The sequence below is a fragment of the Dermochelys coriacea genome, chromosome 2 (genome assembly GCF_009764565.3).
Source record: "Dermochelys coriacea isolate rDerCor1 chromosome 2, rDerCor1.pri.v4, whole genome shotgun sequence".
NCBI lineage: Eukaryota > Metazoa > Chordata > Testudines > Dermochelyidae > Dermochelys > Dermochelys coriacea.
In genome coordinates, this window is record NC_050069.1 from 115,477,303 (window position 1) to 115,499,275 (window position 21,973).

The 21,973-nt window shown below is 42.7% G+C and overlaps 1 protein-coding gene across 2 annotated transcripts in view; it reads right to left on the reverse strand.

Moving 5' to 3' along the window:
* The window catches only part of HIVEP1 (HIVEP zinc finger 1), a 201,857-nt gene extending 185,427 nt beyond the window's left edge, over nt 1–16,430 (reverse strand). The window contains exons 1-4 of one of the 2 annotated variants that reach the window (XM_038390703.2): nt 16,302–16,430; nt 14,340–14,458; nt 7,621–7,759; nt 7,333–7,427 (exon numbers count right to left, since the gene is read on the reverse strand). The gene's annotated coding sequence lies outside the window, so the exon portion shown is untranslated. The remainder of the gene's footprint in view (nt 1–7,332; nt 7,428–7,620; nt 7,760–14,339; nt 14,459–16,301) is intronic. The other variant, XM_038390706.2, reaches the window with a different exon arrangement.
* Between the last annotated feature and the right edge of the window lie 5,543 nt (nt 16,431–21,973).

Below are 21,973 nucleotides of genomic sequence, written 5' to 3' on the forward strand. Positions count from 1 at the left end.
TATTTGTATGCATGTATCATTTTTATATCTGAAGGTTGAGTGTTAACTTTATACTTTTATTTAAAGTGTTTGCTGTAGGAAGCACATAAGGCAGATTTGGTCAACATAGTGTGAAGGAGTTATTCAAGTAATTGGGAGTACTTGGCTAACAATGGACCTTGGGAGATGCCAATCCACATCTAAGCTTTCCTGGGAATGTTCAAACTAATATGTGAACAATGATGCCTACTTGCAAAAAAGCTGAATCATTCATAGACATGTGACTTGTCCAGGTGCCTGCAAAACTCCATCCTGTGAAGGGGATTTTACAGAGGAGACGAGAGGAGTTTCCACCCACAAAAGAGACTATATAAACCCCTGGAAACCCCTCCATTTGGGCTTCAGATGGCTCAAAAGATAACCTCTCCACCCCAAAGAGATGCCTGAAAGAAACTGGAACAAAGTACAGTAACTATGGGGGTGTGAGTGATTGCTGGACCCAGACTAGGAGGAAGTCTAGTCTGTAAAAGAAGCTTATTGGAACATCTGAGGGTGAGATTTACCTGCATTTAGTTTCCTACTATATTAGGCTTGACTTGCATGTTTTATTTTATTTTGCTTGGTAACTTACATCATTGCATCTATTACTTGGAATCACTTAAATCCTACTTTTTATATTTAATAAAAATCACTTTTTACTTATTAATTAACCTAAAGCAAGTAATTAATTCCTGGGGGAGCAAACAGCTGAGCATCTCTCTCTCTCTGTGTTATAAAGGGTGAACAATTTATAAGTTTACCCTGTAAGAAGCTTTATATAGACTAAAACGGATTTATTTGGGGTTTGGATCTCATTGGGAACTGGGTATCTGGGTGTTGGAGACAGAAGCACTTCTTAAGGGGTTTTCAGTTAAGCCTGCAGCTTTTGGGGGACATGGTTCAGACCTGGGCCTGTTTTTGTAGTAGGCTAGTGTGTCTGGCTCATCAAGGCAAGGTACTGAAGTCCTAAGCTGTCAGGGAAGACAGGCTCAGAGGTGGTCCCAGCACAAGAGGTGGCAGTCCCAAGGGGGTTTTTGTGACTCAACCTGTCACAAGTGCATCTAAAATTAATCCCATGTACATGAGTCACCCATCAAATGGGTGAGTGGAAGGAAGGGCATTAAAGCATATTTTACTTTTGACTCTATTGTACTTTCAAAAAGGGACTAATTTTTAAAATTTCAGTATCTTCCCTCTAGAGCTATGCATAAAGCATCCATACTTGGCAACAGGTGATATTGTATAAAGGTGCTTATATATAATTACTAGGTATTATTTATACTACCATAGCACCTACAAGTCCTAGTCCTGGAACAGGAGCTCTTTGTACTACTCCCGAGTCTACCACACAGGTACATAGAAAGTTTAGAAGTGGGAGAAGCCAGGATACAGCAAGTAGCTTTAAATAATTCAGCATTTACCATACCATGGTATTTGACTTTACCACAGTTCTTACTAACTATGGAAACTGTTGTGGCAAATTTAACTACTCTGGGTAGCAAAATAGTGATATTGTTTATATTGTCCACTGCACAATGACATATTATAATAGGCAAGCTTAGATTTATATTTCTCAGAGACTTTAGTCACTCAAGAAGATATACTAGTACTGACCCCTTAAACAGAACAGAGTCTTATTGGGGGAAATGGGGTCTTAGGCCTGGCCTATACTATACAGTTAGGTCGACATAAGGCAGCTTACATTGGTCTAATTATGTCAGCCTTGGCTGCCACTGCAAGTGCCCTACCACAGGGACATAACTCCACCTCCACAAGAGGCACAGGGCTTATGTCAGTGCAGTTAGGGCAGGGCAGTGTCTCTGCAGACACTGCTACTTACATCAGCTGTTGGATGACTTGTCAATTTCAGGGCTTCATGCTGGAGCAGTGAAATTGACAAGAAAGCTGGGCAGCTAGAGCCTGGCAACCCCTGGCTCCCTGCTCCCAGCCAGCTGCCCCAATCTAGCTCCCCGTTCAGGGAGGTGAGAAGCCCACGTGGCTGCCCCCTGCTCTCAGTGGGAAACAGGGAGGTGAGAAGCCCAATGGGACAGCTGGGCTCCTGTGGGGAGCTGCATGGAGCCGAGAGCCATGGCTCTCGGCCCCCCACACTGCCCCTCTTCAGTTAGTGGAAGCACTCCTGGTGAGGACGCACACCAACAGAAGGGCAGTGTGGACATCAGCCACTACAGTAATTACTGCATTTAGGCTGTAATTAACCTACTATAGGTAGATTTAAATCTGTAGTGTAGACATACACTAGGCAGATGTGGAATAAACCAGAATATAATTTACTGATATGTCATTATACCTTAAATCAGTAACTGACCGTCAGCCAGCCGCTATCCCAGAGATTCAGTTAGCCCTTCAAAACACTGAAGATCCATTAAGTCATTGATACCACACTAATCACCATATACTATCCAAGTATTTAAGATGAGTACACTTGTTCATGTTTTGCACTGAATGACTATTACAGTGAGCGTATTGTTTTCAGTATCTCTGCCCCATCCCTACAAGAGTCCCACTATCTACTTTTATGTTCTCTCATTCCTAACCAAATGAAAGCCACTGACAATAATATTTACAAACTCAAGGATGACAGGAGAGGTCCTAGAAGACTGGAGAAGGGATAACCTATTTTTAAAAAAGGGGGAAAAAGGAGGAGCGGGAAATTTTGATACCTGGGAAGCTATTAGAGCAATGAATAAAACATTCAATTTGCGAATACCTGGAGGATGAAGGGGTAAATCACTAGCAGCCAGCATGGATTTGCCAAGAAGAAATCATGCCAACCCAGCTTGATTTCCTTCTTTGACAAGGTAACTGATGTGGAGAATGGGGTGGACATAAAACACCTTGACTTCAGCAAGGCTTTTGACACAGACCCACAGGACATTCTGATAAGTAAGCTGGAGAATTGCTGTCTCAACAGAACTACCATTAAGTAGATACATTATTGCTTAAACAACCACAAACAAAGAGTAACTATTAATGGAATGAAGTCAGAGTGGAGGGAGGTCTCAAGTGGGGTTCCACAGGGATCTGTTCTAGGTCTTGTGTTGTTTAATATCTTTACTAATAATCTGGATTTAGAAATAGAGAGCATACTGATCAAATTTGCAGATGACACAGAGCTAGGGAATGCTGCAAACACTTTGGAGGATAGAACTAAAATTCAAAGGGATCTTGATAAATTGTAGAACTGGGCTATAGACCACAAAATGAAATTCAACAAAGACAAAAGTAAGGTGCTACACTTAGAGAAGGAAAAACAGATACATAAATACAGAATAGGGGAAAACTGGTTTGGCAGCAGCACAAAGATATTGGAGCTGTACAAAAAAAAAAGCAAATGCAATTTTAGGTTGCATTAACATAGCATTCAGAGTCATAGCATTCAAGTCATGGGATATGACAGTACCACTCTACTTGGCATTGGTTAGGCCTCAGCTGTATTACTGTGTCCAATTTTGGTCACCAATGTATAGAAAGGATGTAGAGGCAAGTGACAAATGATCAAAAGGATTGGAAAGCGGCCATATGAGCAAAGGCTGAAGGAACTGGGTATATTTAATTTGAAAAATAGGAGATCAAAGGGGGCGGGGGGGGGTATGATAGCGGTCTTCAAATAATTGAAAGGCAGCTATAAAAAAAGATGGAGAAAAGTTGTTCTCTGCAGGACAAGAAGCAATGGGTTCAAACTCATGAGCAATCCCTCAATTTGAGGATGATCTCTACCAAAGGTTTACATATGGGTCCCGTGATGATTCAGGAGTCTGATCCTGGAACCAAAGATGTGCCTGCACCTAGTGTGGGTATTTTCTGGTGGGTCAGCTGCCTTCTGAAAGCAAGTTCTTTCTTTTTCCTTCCTTTTCGCTCTTCAGTTTCAAGAGCAAGGCGTTTCTCCTCGAAGCAGGCCACTGCCTGATGGAGAAGGTGGCGCTATTGAGGTCAGTTGGTGGCTTGCTCCTCCCAGCTTGGATGTCCACATCAGTTTTCTTGAGACATGCTGTCAGTGTGTCTTTGTAGCATTTCCTCCGACCACCATGGGATCTCTGACCATTGGTTAGCTGGGAGTAGAGGGCTTGTTTTGGGAGGCGAGAGTCTGGCATCTGCACACCATGTCCAGCCCAGAGGAGTTGGTGCATAGGACAATTGCTTCAATGCTGGTGACATTGGCTTTAGTAAGGATGCTGGTATTAGTGCCACAATCTTCCCACTTGATGTGAAGGATCTTCCAGAGACATCACTGGAGTCTGGAGGTACCTCTCCAGACTCTTGAGATGCTATCAATAGGTCATCCAGGCTTCACTGCTATACAGAAATGCAACAACAATTGTCTTGTAGACCTGAATTTTGGTGTCCTTCTGTAGGTCATGATCCAAGAAAATGCATCAGAGCAATTTCCCAAGGAGGCACATGCGCACTGGATTCTGTGCTGGATCTCACTGTTGATTTTTGCATTTTGAGAGAGTTGGCTACTGAGGTAGCAGAAGTGCTCAACTGTCTCCAAAGTCTGGCTGTCAATGGTGATTTGTGGTGGGTCATGTGCAAGGCCTGAAGACTGATGGAGCACTTTAGTCTTCTCAATATTAAATGAGAGTCCTAGGCTTCGATAAGCTTGTGCAAAAAACTCCAGTGTGGACTGAAGGTTGTTCTTAGTGTGCACGAAGATGGCACAATCATCTGCATACTGAAGTCCTGAGGACTTTATACCAATAGTGGAGACGCTGAACATTAAAAAGCCTCCCACCCATTTTGTATTGAATGTCAACTCCAGTGGGGAGGCGGTCTTTAATGAGGACCACAATGACTGCTGAATAGATGGAGAACAGAGTTGGGGCAATAATGCATCCTTGCTTAACCCCAGTTTTGATGATGAAAGGGTCTGTCTCCATGCCATTACAGAGAATGGCAGCAGTCATCTGACCATGAAGAAGCCTTAGGACCGTAATAAATTTTGGAGGGCAGCCAAAAGCCAAAGGCCTTTGTCAAATCAATGAAGGCCATGTACAGGTCCTGATTTTGCTCCTGAGACTTTCCCTGGATTTGGTGGACAACAAAAGGGTTCAAACTACAGCATAGCAGATTTGGATTAAATCTCAGGAAAAAATTCCTAAATGTAGGAACAGTAGGACAATGGAATAGACTGCCTAGGGAGGTTGTGGAAACTTCTTCACTGGAGGTGTTCAAAAGGAGGCTGGATAGCCATCAATCTTAGATGGTTTAGACACAACAAATCCTACATCTTGGCATGGGGTCAGATTAGATGACCCTTGTAGTCCCTTCTAACCCTGTGAATCTATGAGCACCCATCTGGCAACAACCCCACAGAGAGTCTGAGCACTTCATACTCTGGACCCAATTCAGCCTGCCACTGTAGCCCATTTATGCCGCTTCAGGCGTGTAAAAAAAACAAAACAGTCCTGTGCAAAGGGGCTTTTCTGGTGATATAGCACCGGCAGAGCAGTCCTATGCCATCCCTCCTTGCAGCTCCTGGCACAGGAGCCAGGCAGAACATGAAGGGGGTTGTAATGTGAGTTTCTGCGAGAGAACAGCCCACCAGAAGCTGTAACAACTCACTGCAGCCCTCATGGTTCCTCAAAGTTACACCCAGGACCAGGCAGATCCCCAGCAGGGCCTAGAATCCTGAAAGCATAAAGAAGGCATAAACACCTTAAAGTAGGCAAGCCCACTATTTAATTTCCCCCACTCCCAGCAGCCTGGACAAGCCTGCTAAGCAGTTTCTCCTGAGAAGCACAGTTCAAAATTGGCACCTCCCCTTCCACCTGCTTTTTTCTCCTGCCTCTGCTCCATCTCACCGACAACACATATTGAGGATTACACACAAATTACTATCCCCACCAGCATGATTTCTGGATATGCCCTTCTTCCTGCTCCTGGTTACCAGCCTGAGGGGATAATCAGAAATGGATTCACCATCTTAAAGTCTTAACTCAGCCCTGCTGTCCTCCAACCATAAAACTCTCCCTCTAGCAAGCATGCAAAACCTTGGGAAATAAATCCAGGTGCCATTGTTACCCTATGGCTATGTCTACACTACAGCCCATATCAGCATAACTTATGCCGTTCAGAGGGGTGAATAAATCACCCCCCTGGGCAACATAAGTTACACTGACATAAGTGCTGGTGTGGATAGCGCTATGTTGGCAGGAGAGCCTTTCCCACTGACATAACTATTCCAGCCCCTATAAGGAGAGCTCTCTCCCATTGGCTTAGAGCAGCTATGTTGGAGAGCTTACAGTCATGCAGCTGTGCCACTCTAACTCTCTAGTGTAGCCAATTGGCAAAGAGTTCACTCTTGTGAAAGAAAGACTTAACAGGCCTGACAAACTCAGTACACCCAACCCATTGCTTTCACAGTATTCAAGCCAAGAGGGACAAGTGAGGTATTTATTAAAAGCTTATGTCATATTGATCCTCATGATCATTGTGAGATGCACATACAGAGGATTTGTAAAGAGTTGTGTGCATATATTGGAAAACGTTTTAAAGTCTGAATCAAAGCAGCAGTTGATGAGCAGTTTTTGACCAACCAAAGGAGGCATATTCACTGGTCTGCCTTGGTTTGCATGTAAAATAACCATTGTAAACCAGTGTAATGGAAGCCTGTTTGCATGCAACATCAATATGAGGATATGATGGCAACATGGAGCCAGTACACCAGGGAATAAACCACAGGGATCCTCTTGATTCTAGGGATCAATTGATGTCTTAGGGGAATTCAAGAGAAAGGCAAAGAGACACTCTTTCATCCTTCACTGAGGAAGGAAGGACAGCACTTTTTGCATTCATGAAACAGCCATTTTGGTTGGAGATGCTGGGAGGTTGCTTTAGGTGAGAAACTAGAGAATTTTAGCCTGTTACAATTAATTAGACTCTAGGAAAAATGTTCGCAAAAAGAAAAGGAGTACTTGTGGCACCTTAGAGACTAACAAATTTATTAGAGCATAAGCTTTCGTGGAAAAATGTTGTGCTTCTTGTTTTATATGTAACTATTTCTGTTTCCATCATTATCCTTACTCCCTCTCTTTTAAATCTTAGCCTTTAATAAACTTATGATTGTTTTCACTACAAACGTATCTCAGTGCTGTGATGTTATTCTGGAACCAATCCTCAGTGGAACCAGACAAGTTGGTGTGTGCACTGTTCCTTTGGGGACAGTTTACCTGGTAATCTCTGTGAATATCCTGTGGTTAAGGGGTGGACACTGCAGGGGAAAGCTTCAAGAGGGCTTGGGTGCACTTATTGTTAACCTGCAAGGCAAAGGGGTGGTGGTGTCAAGGAACTCACTCAGTTGAGCACAAGGAAGTCTTCCTTTCACTGGAGATGGGCAACAAGATGAATCACAGTCTTGAGCAACCCAAGAAATTGTTAAAGACATCCACCTGGGGAAGGATTTATATACAACAGCTATCAGTTATTTTAAAACATTAATCTATGATTAAAACAAACGCCAACACCCAAGACTATTTTAGCCCAATGACAGTCTTCCCTGTCTTGCAGAACTGTCCATGTTGCCCTGAAAACACTTAATTTAAAAAGCCTACTTATTTCTCATATTGTACCTCACATTGCTACCTTTTATCCAGAAGGCTGCCCAACTGACTGTGTTCAGGTAGGAGAAGTGAGTTCCATGCTTGATGACCCCTCTATTGAAAATGCAGTGTGGTCTTCTCTCTTTTTTTTTTTTTTAAAATCAAGGATTGGCTCTCACCATCTGTGGAGAACAAGGGAGTCATGTGTGTTATTTTTTAGAAATATCATATGCCTCTCAAGTTATCTGTTTGATATTAACTGGGCGGGCTGCCAGGAATTAAATTAAAGGAGGTGGGTAAGGTTGAAACCCACAAAAAACAAAAGGCTCATTGAACAAACAATGAGTTAGGTACATCTATAGGGAAGAAACTACTTGTCTGACTCCATCCAGGCTAGAATGCTTTACTCTCCACAAAGCTAAAGCCTGGAATTGAAGGGAGTCTAAAATCTCAAAGATCCTAGAAAAAGGAGATAGGGTGCCCAATGTGTGTCAGTGGAAAGCTGACAGCCTGGCAAACACTCACACAAAGGGAGAGAGGTAGAAACTGTAGTAGGAGAAGCAGTCTGTTTCTCCCTGCCAGAGATGGTATTAGCTGGGCTGAGGAGAACTTACAAAGGTGTAAGACAGACTGATGCACATAGGCCTCTTATTTATTGTTTTAACTTCTGCTCTATATGCTTTGTACTTTTGAGGAATGAATAAATCATGCTTTGTTTTGATGATGCTGTTTCTGTCACTGCAAACTTATCCTGTCATAGGTTCCCAGACAAACTATAATAGGTGCCAAAACCAAGTTGGGCCTGTGTTGTTGAAACCTTGGGAACCAGAATGCTACAGCCCAGAGAGCCAATCCAAGAGTGGTTGGGCCACATGGTTTCACCCAGAGTGAGGGGCCGGAGGCTTACCATGTAAGGGGTGCATTTGAGAGGAACTAACAGGAGTCTAAGGTGAGGTTCACCTTGTAGCGGTGACACTCTCCAACATCTCTGCACTTTTGCCATTTTTTATGTGCATACCACTTCAACTGAGATAGATAGGTCATCACTAGCCTTTTTCACAAACTTGCCTTTATTTTCTGCTCTGTCCTTCATCACATGCTTGCTGGTTAAATCTACTCTTAAATCTTTAACTATGGATTCCATACTAATTTGCATAAATATAATGTAGTTCACATGCGTATTTAATAAACCTCTTTATTTCATCCATTTAAAAGCCTACTGAAATGTGTGAACATACAAGATGCTTCTCATATGATACTACTTCCATGGCATGCTCTCTTTGTTTAAATTCCTCAATAACCACCTTATCACACTTAAGTAATTGAAAGGCATTTCATTCGGTGGTTTCTTTGTGAAGCATTTCTGTGGTTCACTGCTATTGTACTAACATGACTGACAGTCTATTTTCTAGTATTCCATTATAGCCTACTGAGCAAAGGATCTGCTTGAAAGTTCAAAGGTTGTAGGGGCAAGACTTGCTTTTTCAGGAGAGGAATTTTTTCCTGTACACATTTAACAAAACATTCAAGAGAGGTGTGGGGGAAACTTAGTAACAAAGATTGCTATCAGATTTGTAACTTTTTGATCAGGGTATACTAATCCAGAATTATTGGAAAACAGGATGTTTTGCATAAGCATACCTTACAAAATGTCAAACATACAGGGAACATACAAGTTTACCTTTTGAAAATTAAACATTAAAAACAAAATGGTTTGTGCTTTCTCTCCATAAGCGAAAGGCAGGCCATATGCTGGGTATGTGCTGTGGTGTGTCAAAAGCCAGCCCTAAACTATTTAGTTGTGTTCAGCTCTCATGTTTGTACCATTTGCCATTGTTTTGGTGTTAGTCTGCAGCTTAGTCCCCTACTAAATGAAAAAGGGGATAGCAATGATCTCTTGAATTCATATTTCTGCTTAAAATTATCTTGGGGCCTCTTCTTCCAAAGGCTTGATTGCTATACTACTGTTCCCCCCCCCCCCCCCACAGTGCAGTCCACTAACAGAGTGGCTCTCAATCTTTCCAGACAACGATACCCCTTTCAGGAGTCTGATTTGACTTGTATACCCCCAAGTTTCACCTTGCTTAAAAAACTACTTACTTACAAAATCAGACATAAAAATACAAAAAAAGGGTCACAGCACATTACTGAAAACGCTTACTTTCTCATTTTTACCATATAATTATTAATATAAATATTGTACTTACATTTCAGCGTAAAGTAGTATAAACCAAGACATTGTCTATATGAAGTTTCAGTTTGTACTGACTTCACTAGTGCTTTTTATGTAGCCTATTGTAAAACTAGGCAAATATCTAGATGAGTTGATGTACCGCCTGGAAGATCTCTGTGCAACCACAGGGGTACATGTATCCCTGATTGAGAACCATTGTTCTAACACATCCCCCTGACAGCTGCAGCCAATGATTTTGCTAAGCCTTTAAATATATTAAATTAAACCTTTTGTTAACTCTAAATTACTAACATGCCAAAGGCTCCAATGCTGAGGAGTTAAATTTTTTCAAAAAAGATCTTAGCAAACAAATGCAAGGGCGAGGCATATCACACATGCATCTTTTGAGGGCATACCTTGCAAATCAGCAGTGTTGTCATGGCATGCCTATCGTTTTGCAAGATCTCCACAGTAAAGTTTATGGACCTGATTTTCCATAGCCATGCACCTTACTTAGGTCATTTACACCTGTGCAAAGTGGATAGAAAATGCTACCAAAACAGAGTGAGTGCATCTTACACACGTGTAAATAAACACCTACATGATGTAAAAGGCAAGTAAAGCTACTCTGGTGCAAATGAGATTAGAACCTGGCCCAAAGTTAGCTTCTCTGTCCAGTAAATTACATGGGGAACTAGATTTGAATTTGGATAATTTGGATTTTGGATCTCCATGCCATGACCTTTGAGCTATTCATAGGTAAGCGGCTGGAGTGAGTGCTAGCATCCCTTACCTGCCCAATTCTCTCTGGCCACCCAGAGTGCCTGCTAGTAGTGCTGCTTTAGTTTCAGTTACCTCATGTTTCCATTCAGAAGGAGGATGTTTATTTTCCTGTAAACTATTTGATTGCTAGGCACTTTTTCTCTGAAAAGGGAAATGTGATTATGTTTAAATAGAACATAAAAATGTTACAGTAAATGGCACTTTCATGGCACTAAAACTGCTAAATTGTTGGCTCACCACTTGTCACAACAGAAAAATGCGTGCGCTTGACACACTGGCTTCACTTCCTTGAGAGGCACAGAATCTTAGAAATGTACGGCTGGAAGGGGTACGTCGAGAGGTCATTTAATGCAGCCTCCTGTGCTGAGGCAGGACCAAATATACCTAGACCATCCCTAACTGGTATTTGTTTAACCTGTTCTGAAAAACCTCCAACAAGGATTCCACAACCTCTCGTGGAAGCCTGCTCCACTGCTTGCTATTTTTAGTGTCAGAAATTCTCTTGATTTCTTAAATCTCCCTTGCTTCTGATTCAGCAGATTACTTCTTGTCCTACTTTCAATGGACATAGGGAACAACTTTCATGTGGGACTGTGTCAAAAGCCTTACTAAAATCCTGTTGCCTGCCAGAAAATGCTGCAGCCTCCTTTCTACTGCAAGTGCTGAGGTTCCTCTGTGTCAAAGATACAGTAGAGTTATACTTGGATACAACTGTGACATAACTGCTCTCACATATAAAATAGAAAAAAATTCTATATTGATGCAACATTAAGGTTACAAATGTGAACATTACACTGTAAGGAAATGCAGAAGTTACAGAGCCAGATCCTCAACTGGTGCAAACTGGCATAATTCCATTGAAGTCTGTGGGACTACATTACTTTATAGCAGCTGAGGTTCTGACCCAAGATTGTAATAGTAACATTAACTTAGCCACATTGCATATAATCTAACCAGAGATCCAAAATACTATATGTGCAATCTGGCTGAAATATCATTACTATTGGGATCTTATTTGAGGTGGGAGGAGCAACTGGCCAGCCTATAGAATGTGAGGGGGCCAGCTAGCCACTTCCTAAAAATAACAGAGTAGAAAAATGACAGAGGTAGAAATGCAAGGGTAGATGTCACACAAGAAGATATCCAAATGGAGGGTAGGCGTGAAGGCCGGACATGCCCAGATGAAAATGGCTGGGGATGAAGTCCTGACTTGAGGAGAAAAAGAATGAACTATGAGATGTTAGTCCTTATTGAGGGGGTCAGATATTACACTAGTGAGGGTAGTCTAAGAACCTATAAATAACAGAACAGAATCCTCAGGGAGGTTAGCACACCTTGGCAAGGTCTGGTTCTGACTTAAGTTATAGTCGCTATTTTAGGCAAGCATCCCAATTCAGGAAATAACTTAAGTACGTATTTAATTCCCACTGAAGTCAGTAAGTACTTTCTTGTGTAAAGCTACTCATAGCATCATAGAAGATTAGGGCTGGAAGAAACCTCAGGAGGTCATCTAGTCCAACGCCCTGCTCAAAGCAGGACCAACCCCGACTAAATCATCCCAGTCAGGGCTTTGTCAAGCCAGGCCTTAAATACCTCTGTGGATGGAGATTCTACCACCTCCCTAGGTAACCCATTCCAGTGCTTCACCACCCTCCTAGTGAAATAGTTCCCCCCCCCCCCCCCAATATCCAACCTAAACCTCCCCCCACTGCAACTTGAGACCATTGCTCCTTGTTCTATCATCTGCCACCATTGAGAACAGCCTAGCTCCATCCTCTTTGGAACCCCCCTTCAGGTAGATGAAGGCTGCTATCAAATCCCCCTACTCTTCTCTTCTGTAGACTAAATAAGCCCAGTTCCCTCAGCCTCTCCTCCTAAGTCATGTGCCTTAGCCCCTAATCATTTTCATTGCCCTCTGCTGGACTCTCTCCAGTGTGTCCACATCCTTTGTGTAGTGGGGGGGGCCCCCCCAACACTGGATGCAATACTCTAGATGTGGCCTCACCAAAGCTGAATAGAGGGGGAATAATCACTTCCCTCGATCTGCTGACAATGCTCCTACTAACGCAGCCCAATATGCCATTAGCCTTTTTGGCAACAAGGGCACACTATTGATTCATATCTAGCTTCTTGTCCACTGTAATCCCAAGGTCTTTTCTGCAGAACTACCGCTTAGCCAGTTGTTCCCCAGCCTGTAGCAATGCATGGGATTCTTCTGTCATAAGTGCAGGACTCTGCACTTGTCCTTGTTAAACCTCAGATTTCTTTTGGCCCAATCCTGCAATTTGTGTAGGTCACTCTGGACCCTATCGCTGCCCTCCAGCATATCTATCTCTACCCCCAGCTTAGTGTCATCTGCGAACTTGCTGAAGGTGCAATCCATCCCATCATCCAGATCATTAATGAAGATTAATGAAAACCGGCCACAGGACCAACCCCTGGGGCCCTCAGCTTGATACCAGCTGCCAACTAGACATTGAGCTATTGATCACTACCCGTTGAGCCTGACAATCTAGCCAGCTTTCTATCCACCTTTCTACTCATGTGGTCAAGTGTTTGCAAGCATGTGGTCGTAGTTGTTAAATACAACATTAGAGAAAAATAAAACAAATGAAAAAATGTACAAAAAAATTAACCAAAGAATAGTTTGTAATAAAGTATAACAGGACTACTGATAACTACTACTGGTTAATCAGGCAAAAAAATTCTGCAACTCAATCACATTTAGTAGTATTTTTGAGAGTAAGGTGGGGTTATATTGTGCCACTCTATAGTTCCTTCTTTAAAGAAACATACAAACAGATTTTAACCACTTTTGTTAACTAAAAAAAACTTTTCATTTTATTTTCTTCAAAAGTTAGTCACACAAAAATAAGCTAATTTAAGATTTTAATCACACAAGTCAGGAAATACAGAATTACTTCTCAGCAACGTTAGGAGTTTCAGAATAGGGTCCTAAATTGAAATAAACTAAGGGGATTGGCCACTTCATTGTTTCTGCAGGCTAAGACCCCAGGGTCCTTGCATCCCTCCATTCCCCCAGCACCCCTCCCACACAGAAGCTCTCTGTGTGCCTCCCATTTTCCCCTCTGTTGCAGGGACTTCTCCCCCACATTGTCCCCTCCCTCATGCCAAGGGCTCTATCTACCTCCCATTCCCTGCAGCCCCAGGGCTCTGGGTTACCCCTATTTTTCCCCCTCTTGCCCCCACTCACATTTCCCATTCAACTGGATCCCAGGGATTCTGTGCATCTCTCCTCACCTGCCCCCTACCCCCAAGTACCTTTCCCAAACAACTACTGTTCTCTCTCTCCCGCTCTTCCCCCCCGCCCCCCGTCATGCAGCAGGCTTTGGGGAGGCAGCATGCTAGGAGGGAGGGGAAAAGGAAGCCCCCTGCCCTCTGGCTCCCCCTGCTGGCTGAGCATCTGCCCCACAGCAGTTTGGTGGATCTCAGCAGACAGAGCAAACTTTTTAAATGCAAATAGCTTTTTCCAGTCTTCCAATTTTCAACAGAATCAACAGGGTTCTGTTCATCAGTGCCTAGAACATTCCCTGAGAGTTTGGAATTGATAGGATGTAGTGCTCAAGTTTACTGCATTACATCCAGACAAACAGACAGAAATGCCATGAAGTTGCGTATAAATACCTTGCCTGCACAAATGTGTTTTTCCCTGGTTATGTGGTCATACCAAAATGCAACAGGGTCAGTGCAGAAAATCAAATGTAGAGTAAAGTCCCAATTCTGAAAATACTCAGCTGCATAATTCCCAAGTTGGCAGTTTCATTGCAATCAATGGGACTACTCACCTGTGTAACTCTTTCTCAGACAAGCAAAGTTTTGCAGGATCAAGCTAGTGAAGTGAAACATCAAGTGAAGGATTTTCCTTCTTTGTGAAGAAACCATGCCAGCATAAATTGCACTGGAACTGTCACATATGAAAGTAAAAAAAAAAAAAAAAAAAAAAGATTATTGATTTAGTTAAAAGGAGAATATAGGACTTGAGGAGGTTTGTGGTTGGAGTAGCAACAGTGCCATCATATTTCAAGCATTCTTTTGCATATTGCACATTCTTGCATTTACAACATATCCATGATTTATTAATGCAGGTATAACAAATATAAAGCACATTTGATTTGTACCATTAGCACTGTTGCCATGTCTCATGAGGTCCTCCTCAGTATCCGGATTTTGGCCCCTGCTGGAGCTAGTCTCCCAGTGATGCCAGAAGCTCCAGCTCGTTAGTGATTTCCAGCCCAGTCTAAGGGAAAACCCCCTTTGATTGGCTACTTTTCCCCTTACCCATCTCCTGGGGAAGAATAGATAGTCAGGGTTGCTGCCGGAGGCAGAGCGCTTTCCCTTCCTTCAGGGGCCAAGATGGGGGTTTGGATAGAGGATGGAAAGCAAAAAAAGCCCTGTAGCTCAGAGCAGCTCTGCTCCCTTCTGTCCTGGAAAAATGGGTTAGTCTGCTCCTCGTCTTTCCCATCTTTTTAACACCAGGCCTAGGAAAGAAGGAAGGGCGGGGGACTGAAGACCCCAAGCAGGTGCTTTCTCTCCTGCTCCTCCCAGGCCTAGGAAAAGGGAAAAGTTGATTCTGCTGCAGCCCTTCCCCTCCCTCCCAGCCCTGGAAAAGGGGCATGAAGAACCCCTGGAGCTGGAGGAGCAGAAGTACGCTGAAGGGCCAAGGACAGATGCAGAGGCTGGGAGGGGGCAAAGTTGATGAGTTAAGAGGCGCACAATTAATTGCTCGGGGATAGGCAGGCCTAGAATGAATTAATTAAAATGTTGGTGTATGGGGAGAAGCTTGAAGCGCTTTATCAGGCAGCCAGTGCCAGCATGAGCTCCTGCTGGAGCAGCCAGAGTCCCCTTACGCTACGTATCTGGAGGAGTTGGCAGCACTAAGTGGCAGGCCTGCATATGCACAGGCTTCTGGAGTGGGTAAGGGAAGTTTAAAAATGATCATTTAAAAAAAAAGCTCCAGATTGTAAAGAGTCCGACTCATGACTTAGCTGAACAAATCTGCAAGATGAGAGTCGGAAAAGTTAAGAAGCGTTTTGGTTGCCATAGAAGAGGTTGAGTAAGCCTAACCCTAACTAAAAATTCCTACCTGAAGACAATAGGACCTGAATTCTCATTTATGTTTCTCTGGCAGCATAACGAGGCCTTGAAATGTGAGTAAGTTACATTTAAACCCACATTAAGGACCTTTATGTTATATTATTACAGATTATTCTGATGCAGAGAATATTTAGATGATACTTTCCTACATTCCTTTTGTTATTATTGCTTTCCACGTTCCTCCCAGCCATTACAAACAGCCTATTTTGGATTGTTTTCCCAGGTTGATTCTCCTTTTGTTATTGCTGCCAGCCCATAATGCTAACCTTTCCCAGGTCCCTTTGTATTTTTTTTAATGTGCAACAGTGCTTGCCGTCCTTCTCAATTTTAGAATCAGCTGCAAATTAACAAACAGTGTTTTTTACCCCATGTCACTTCATTAATGAATGTCACATAAGGCCAGACCCAACACTGATCCCTTGTAGTCAACTGGCCCTCAGCTGGGGCTTAAGCCATAGTATCTTGCCCCTGGGTCCCCTAGAGAAATCCTCTCTCCTGGGCAATCTTACTGTTCCCAGCAAGTGTTCAGCTCACTCCCAGGGTCTTTTTAGCCTACAAAATACAGTCCCCTTGTCTCTAGCCCAGGGCAGCATTTCCCAGAACCCACCATAAGTCACTGGCTGGAAGCAGCCCTCCAAGGCCTTAATTCTTACCAAGTGAAGTAGCATCCATCTCTCTTGGATAGGAGGTGGGGTGAAGGAAAGGGTTAGCAATTGCCACAGGTTGAGTCCCCCTTGTTACTGGTGCTCACTAGCAGTTTCCCTGTTCCTGGTAAAACTCCCTCCTCTATGGCCAGTCTCACCCTTTTAATCATCACTTCTCAAGGTGGAGCACGTTCTGCAAGTGTGCCTAATTGGTGCTGCCTGATTGCAGGAATGCTCATTAGCCTTTCCACTAAGGGGGTAGGGGTGTATCCCATCACATCCCGGCTGTATCCTAAATTGCAATAAAAATGTCTCTTCTTGTGTCTCCGTCCTGCAAATGACTCTGTGTGGAGACAGCAGTGTGTTCTGCTCATGCATATCCATTTTCAGAAAGGGGTGTAAACTCCCTGGGGCAGAGATCTTGTCTTCATGTGTGTGTAAACTACTGTAATATAAATATTAGTAATAATAATAAATAATCTCCTGCACCTAATGTCCCAATTTAATACAATTTGTCCTTTGTTTGCAATCTGGTTTTCAATCCATAAGCATTCATATCTGAACCATGCTGAATGAATTTTTGAAACATTTAATTTGTGAATACTCCCATTGCATCAAATGCTTTAATAAGGTCTTCATATTACCTATAGTTCATTGCCCTCATCCATTGATTTTGTAATTAGATTTATTTTTTAATTCAGTTTGGGCTGGAATTATTTGTTCTTTATAAACCTATCCATTCCCCTGCCCACAAACATCATCTCCACTAAATTGACTGAGTTTAAGCCAGCTAGTTTTCATCTTGGAACCTAACTCATTTAAGTACCAGAATAGCAAGAATACTGCAAAATCTGGGTTTGATGTGAAAAAGGAATGATATTCCATGCTGAAATACCCCACAATCCCCCCCAGTAGCCACATATTCATAGTGAACAGGAATGACGTTGATGAGATGGAACTGCACAGGAGTTACCCATGAGAGTCCTGGGGCAGAATGAGCAATGGCCTGACACAGCCCCTTCTGGGTCCTCCTTGCCAAGTATGAATGGAGCCATTGTAAAACCATCCCTTCCAGGTCCCACAGATGATTCAATGGCACCTCATGATCATCCCTCTGAAAGGGCAGTGAAAGATCAAATACAGTTGTCATGGACATCTGATGTATGTCCATTGTCAAAAGGAGGCCATCAACCAAAAGTAGCAGGGCAGTCTCATATTTTGAAACTTCTAAGACAAACACACTGGACACCTGATGAACTCCAGCCACAGTAAGCAGCTTTCATGTGCTGAATTTAATTATGGTGACTGACAGTTATATAGTGCAATGCAACCAAAAAGATCTCAAAGTGCTATGGTCAGATTGCAGCTCTTAAACCCATGGTCACACTGCAGGGGGGAAGGTTGGGCAACCATACTACAGCAGGAGCTCTTGGAGGAATTCTGGCTGATTCACCCAGAATTCCTGTAGGGGCTTGCATACCAGAGCTGTGCCACCCTTTGAAAGGATGAAGTATGTGCTTCTCTTCAAGCTGGGCCAGATTTGTTGGTTGGTGGGGAGGGGCTTTACCTCCCTCAATTTTGATAGACCAGTGTTGTGTGGTTAGCGCATAAAAAAAAAAAAAAAAGGTGCTATGGTGCCTCACGGAATTGTGCCTTGGTTAATTATGAGCTTGTGGGCAGTTTCATGTACCCTCCTCCCTTGAATAATTATGCAAGGCTAGGCCCAGTCTAGCCCTGTATACAGCACTCCCCACTGAAATACAGCCATCTCTGAGGTGAGAAATGGCCGCTGCCTAACAGTGCACAGTAACACTACACATCAGTTGAGAGCAGGAAATAAGAAATGCCTTTTCCCACTGAGACTATCATGGCAATTTTAGGTCGAGAGAACATAACAGATAGATCAGCCAAGCTGGAAATCGGCCCCATCACTGGAGTTTAAACAACAGTTTTAGCCTTTGGAAGTTTTTCACAGAATGACAGATTTCAAGAGTTTACTTTAGTCAGGGCTTACATAATCAATTGCACAGATTGTGTATAGGAGATGGTTGCCATGTTGCTAACCTCTAATATTATCAGAGATTCACCCCCATTACAGAGGCCTAAAACTTAGGTTGATCTAGTTACATTGCTCAGGTCTGTGACCTAATTCCTGCTGCAGATGTAGCGAGGATGACTGAAGAATTCTTCCATCAACCTAGCTACCGCCTCTCAGAGAGGTGGATTACCTACATTGACCCTAAAACCCCTTCCATTGATGTAGAAAGCATCTACACTGTAGCGGAACAGCTGCAGGGCTGTAATTATGCATCTGTCGCTACTGTAGCGTAGACATGCCCTGAGAGGTTAGCGGGGCTGAATTGTCACAGGAAGCTCTCTCTCGCTCTAGAATACTCAGTTTATCATGTGAACACTTTCCCTTTAAGCAAATTTTTCTTTTTAAAAGAATTATGGATTCCCCCCCAAACTTTCTTTTTTAAGAGGAGGATTAGTTGCTCTTGATGTGACCCACGTCCTCTTTATCTGTGCTTCTGTTGTTCTCCTAAGTAATTTGAGCTGCTTTCTACATGGCCCAATTCTCTGCTGTGTTGCCCCTTGGGTTGTCTTTTAAACCTATACAAAGTGTGTCTGAGTCTCATTTACATTAATGGCACTTTCCATCATTCTTTCAGTGTACAGTGCCTTAAAGTGAGTGTAAATTACAGTTAAGAACATAAGAATGGCTGTGCTGGGTCAGACCAAAGGTCCATCTAGCGCCCAGTATCCTGTCTTCAGAAAGAGGCCAGTGCCAGGTTTCCCAGAATAAATAAACAGAACAGGTAATCATCAAGTGATTCATCCCCTGTCGCTCATTCCCAGCTTCTGGAAAACAGAGGCTAGGGACACCATTCCTGCCCATCCTGGCTAATAGCCACTGATGGACCTATTCTCCATGAATTTATCTAGTTCTTTTTTTGAACCCTGTTATGGTCTACCCTTTACAGTGGTAAAGCCTCCCAAATCAAAATAGAAGCATTTTACACCCACTTTACATTCCCTTTACACAGTTGTAAATTGCTATACAAGGTGCAAGGCAGTGGAGAATCAGGCCCACAGGCCAGATTCTCCACTGACTATAGCCTCGTTGAATAGCATGGCCAGTGCGGAACAGTCCTTAAGACAGAAGAGTTGGCCATGGAAGGATTACCTCAGGGTAGAGGAGATTCTTGGAGATCATAGAGTTAGTGTAGTATTCCCTTCACCATCCCTGTGACTGGCATATGGGGAAATGGTCAGCACATCACCATACGCAGCTGACCTGCTTGCTGTATTGGGACTGTTTGAGGTTCGTACCATTGGAACAGTCCTTGGGGCCACAGGCAACTAGCACAAGTCTTCAGGCTGCTCCAGTTTATATCAGGACACTGGCATGGTACACAGCTCACCTAGGACTGGTGAAGCATAAAGATGTCTTAAAGCCACTTTTGCCTCCCTCCCTAGACCCCTGAATTGCTCTGTGCACTACTTTGTTGCAGCCAAGGACTTGGGACACAGTGTTTAGCAACTCCACGGTTGGAAAACACAAAAGTTGCATCCAGAATCCACATTTTAACCCAACATTGGTTCCTCTCGTTTTTAATAGTAGATCTTCATAAATGTACGGTCAGATTTCAAATTGGCACCTTTATTTTATTCATCTTAACACAGGTTTGTGATATTGCTGAACAGTCTGAAAGCTGTATGTTGGGGTGGAGAGTTGTTAAAAAAAATTATTTTGAGTATGGAATAATTATGCCGCAAGTAGGCACGAGTAGTGATAAGCGCACCAATTAGAATACTTCATATGTTATGCTCCTTCCCAGCAGGAAGAGCACTAGATACTGCTTACAAGTGATTGGATCTTTTTGCTATATTTTCTTCATGTGCATCAGGAAATGATCAAAGGCACAAGAATCTAATTATAGCCTGATCAAAATGATAGATTCATACATTCCAAGGCTTGAAGGGGCCACTGTGATAATCTATTCTGACCTCCTGTAAAACATGGGCAATAGACCTCCCCCAATATAATTCCTAGAGCAGATCTTTTAGAAAAACATCCAGTCTTGAAGAAAAATCTCCAATCTTCAGATAGCAAGCAGAATACTTGGTTAATGTTTCCACAGGGCTCAGGTCCTAACCCCTGGTCTGGCTGCTTTGAGCTGCTCTGGTTTAAAACTGGCCAGATGAGCAATCTCCTGTCAGGAGGATGTGGGAGGAGTATAACTCTGCTCCAACAGTCCCAAGCTGGTGTAGTCAGCCCAGAGGCTGCTTTAAATTACACCAGGGACAGTGCCAGTATAGATCTGGGCCCTAGGATCAGGGAGTTCCAAAAAACTTCTTTTGTGACCTCCACTTTTTTTCTGCTCAGTTCATAGACGGCACAACTGAGAATCTGGGCCTATGTATTTAAGAGACACTAAGCAACACAGAATGCACTCTAAGTGACACACAATGGATATATGTATGTGTCTTCCTACTTACACTAATGTTGAGATAAATAAGGCATTAAATAAAAACAAAACATTGAAATCAATGGTGTTGCACTGGTGTAAAACAGAAGTCAAGCAGCAGTGAATTAATCATAACTAAAACATGGTTACACAATGATTTGATTAAAAGGAGCATTCCACTTAATTTGAGACAGCAAACATGGATCAACACAGACAGTTTTTCACAATATCATTCGGCCAACAGTCATTCAGCCAACAGTCCAGAGCAGCTGTTAACATTTAAATTGTCAAACCAGAAGGTTCTTAGTGTCTCTTATATGCCTAAGGAAATATTCAATCTGAGGTCGGCTTGATAAACTCAACATGAGTTTGGCCTTCATATGGATTGGGGTTTTTGCCTTTGAGCAGTTTCTGAGTATGATAAAGAAAACATAATGAAAAGATACAAAACCAGACCAAACCCAAACAACAAAAAAACCACCTCTACTTACGTTAAAAGAATATTATTAAGGCTGTGAAACCAAGCACTCAAAGTTAGGAAATGCCAGAATTAAAGTTGCCTGAGTAACTTAATTTGGCTCCCTTGCGTGTCAAAATCCAGTCATTTAATTATATTATCACAATACTATTTTTTTTGTTTTCTCCTTATTATTCAGTGTGTGGGCCTGAGCCTTATTTACTGTATGTTATTCAAACCCTGGTACGAAGACAGGAATATTAATTTCCTAAAGGGCTTCTCTATGGCACCCATAACTATAATATCACAAACATTAATGAATTTATCTGAACAACACTCCTGTGAGATGAGGGGACATTATCCTCATTTTACAGATGGGGAACTGAGGCACAGAGAGATTAAAGTAATAAATTTCCACTAATTTTGGTGCCCAAGCTGAGACACCTAGGACCTCATTTTTCAGAGTGTTTAGCATTAAAATAGCATTTTATATGTTCAAAGCAAAGCTCCCCTGGACTTAAATCGTAACTGTGAGTACTCAGCACTTCTGCAAATCAGATTCAAGGGTCTCAGATTGGGCACCCAGAAAATGAGGTACACAGAATTAGTGACCACCAATGAAAAGTCTGGTTTCAGTGATTCTCCCAGCATTGCATAGGAGCTCTGTGGCATAGACAAGAATCAAAACTAATTAGTCAGGGCAGCATTCAATTAGTTTAACCCTAAGATCCTCCTTTCTCTTTCTTTCCTCA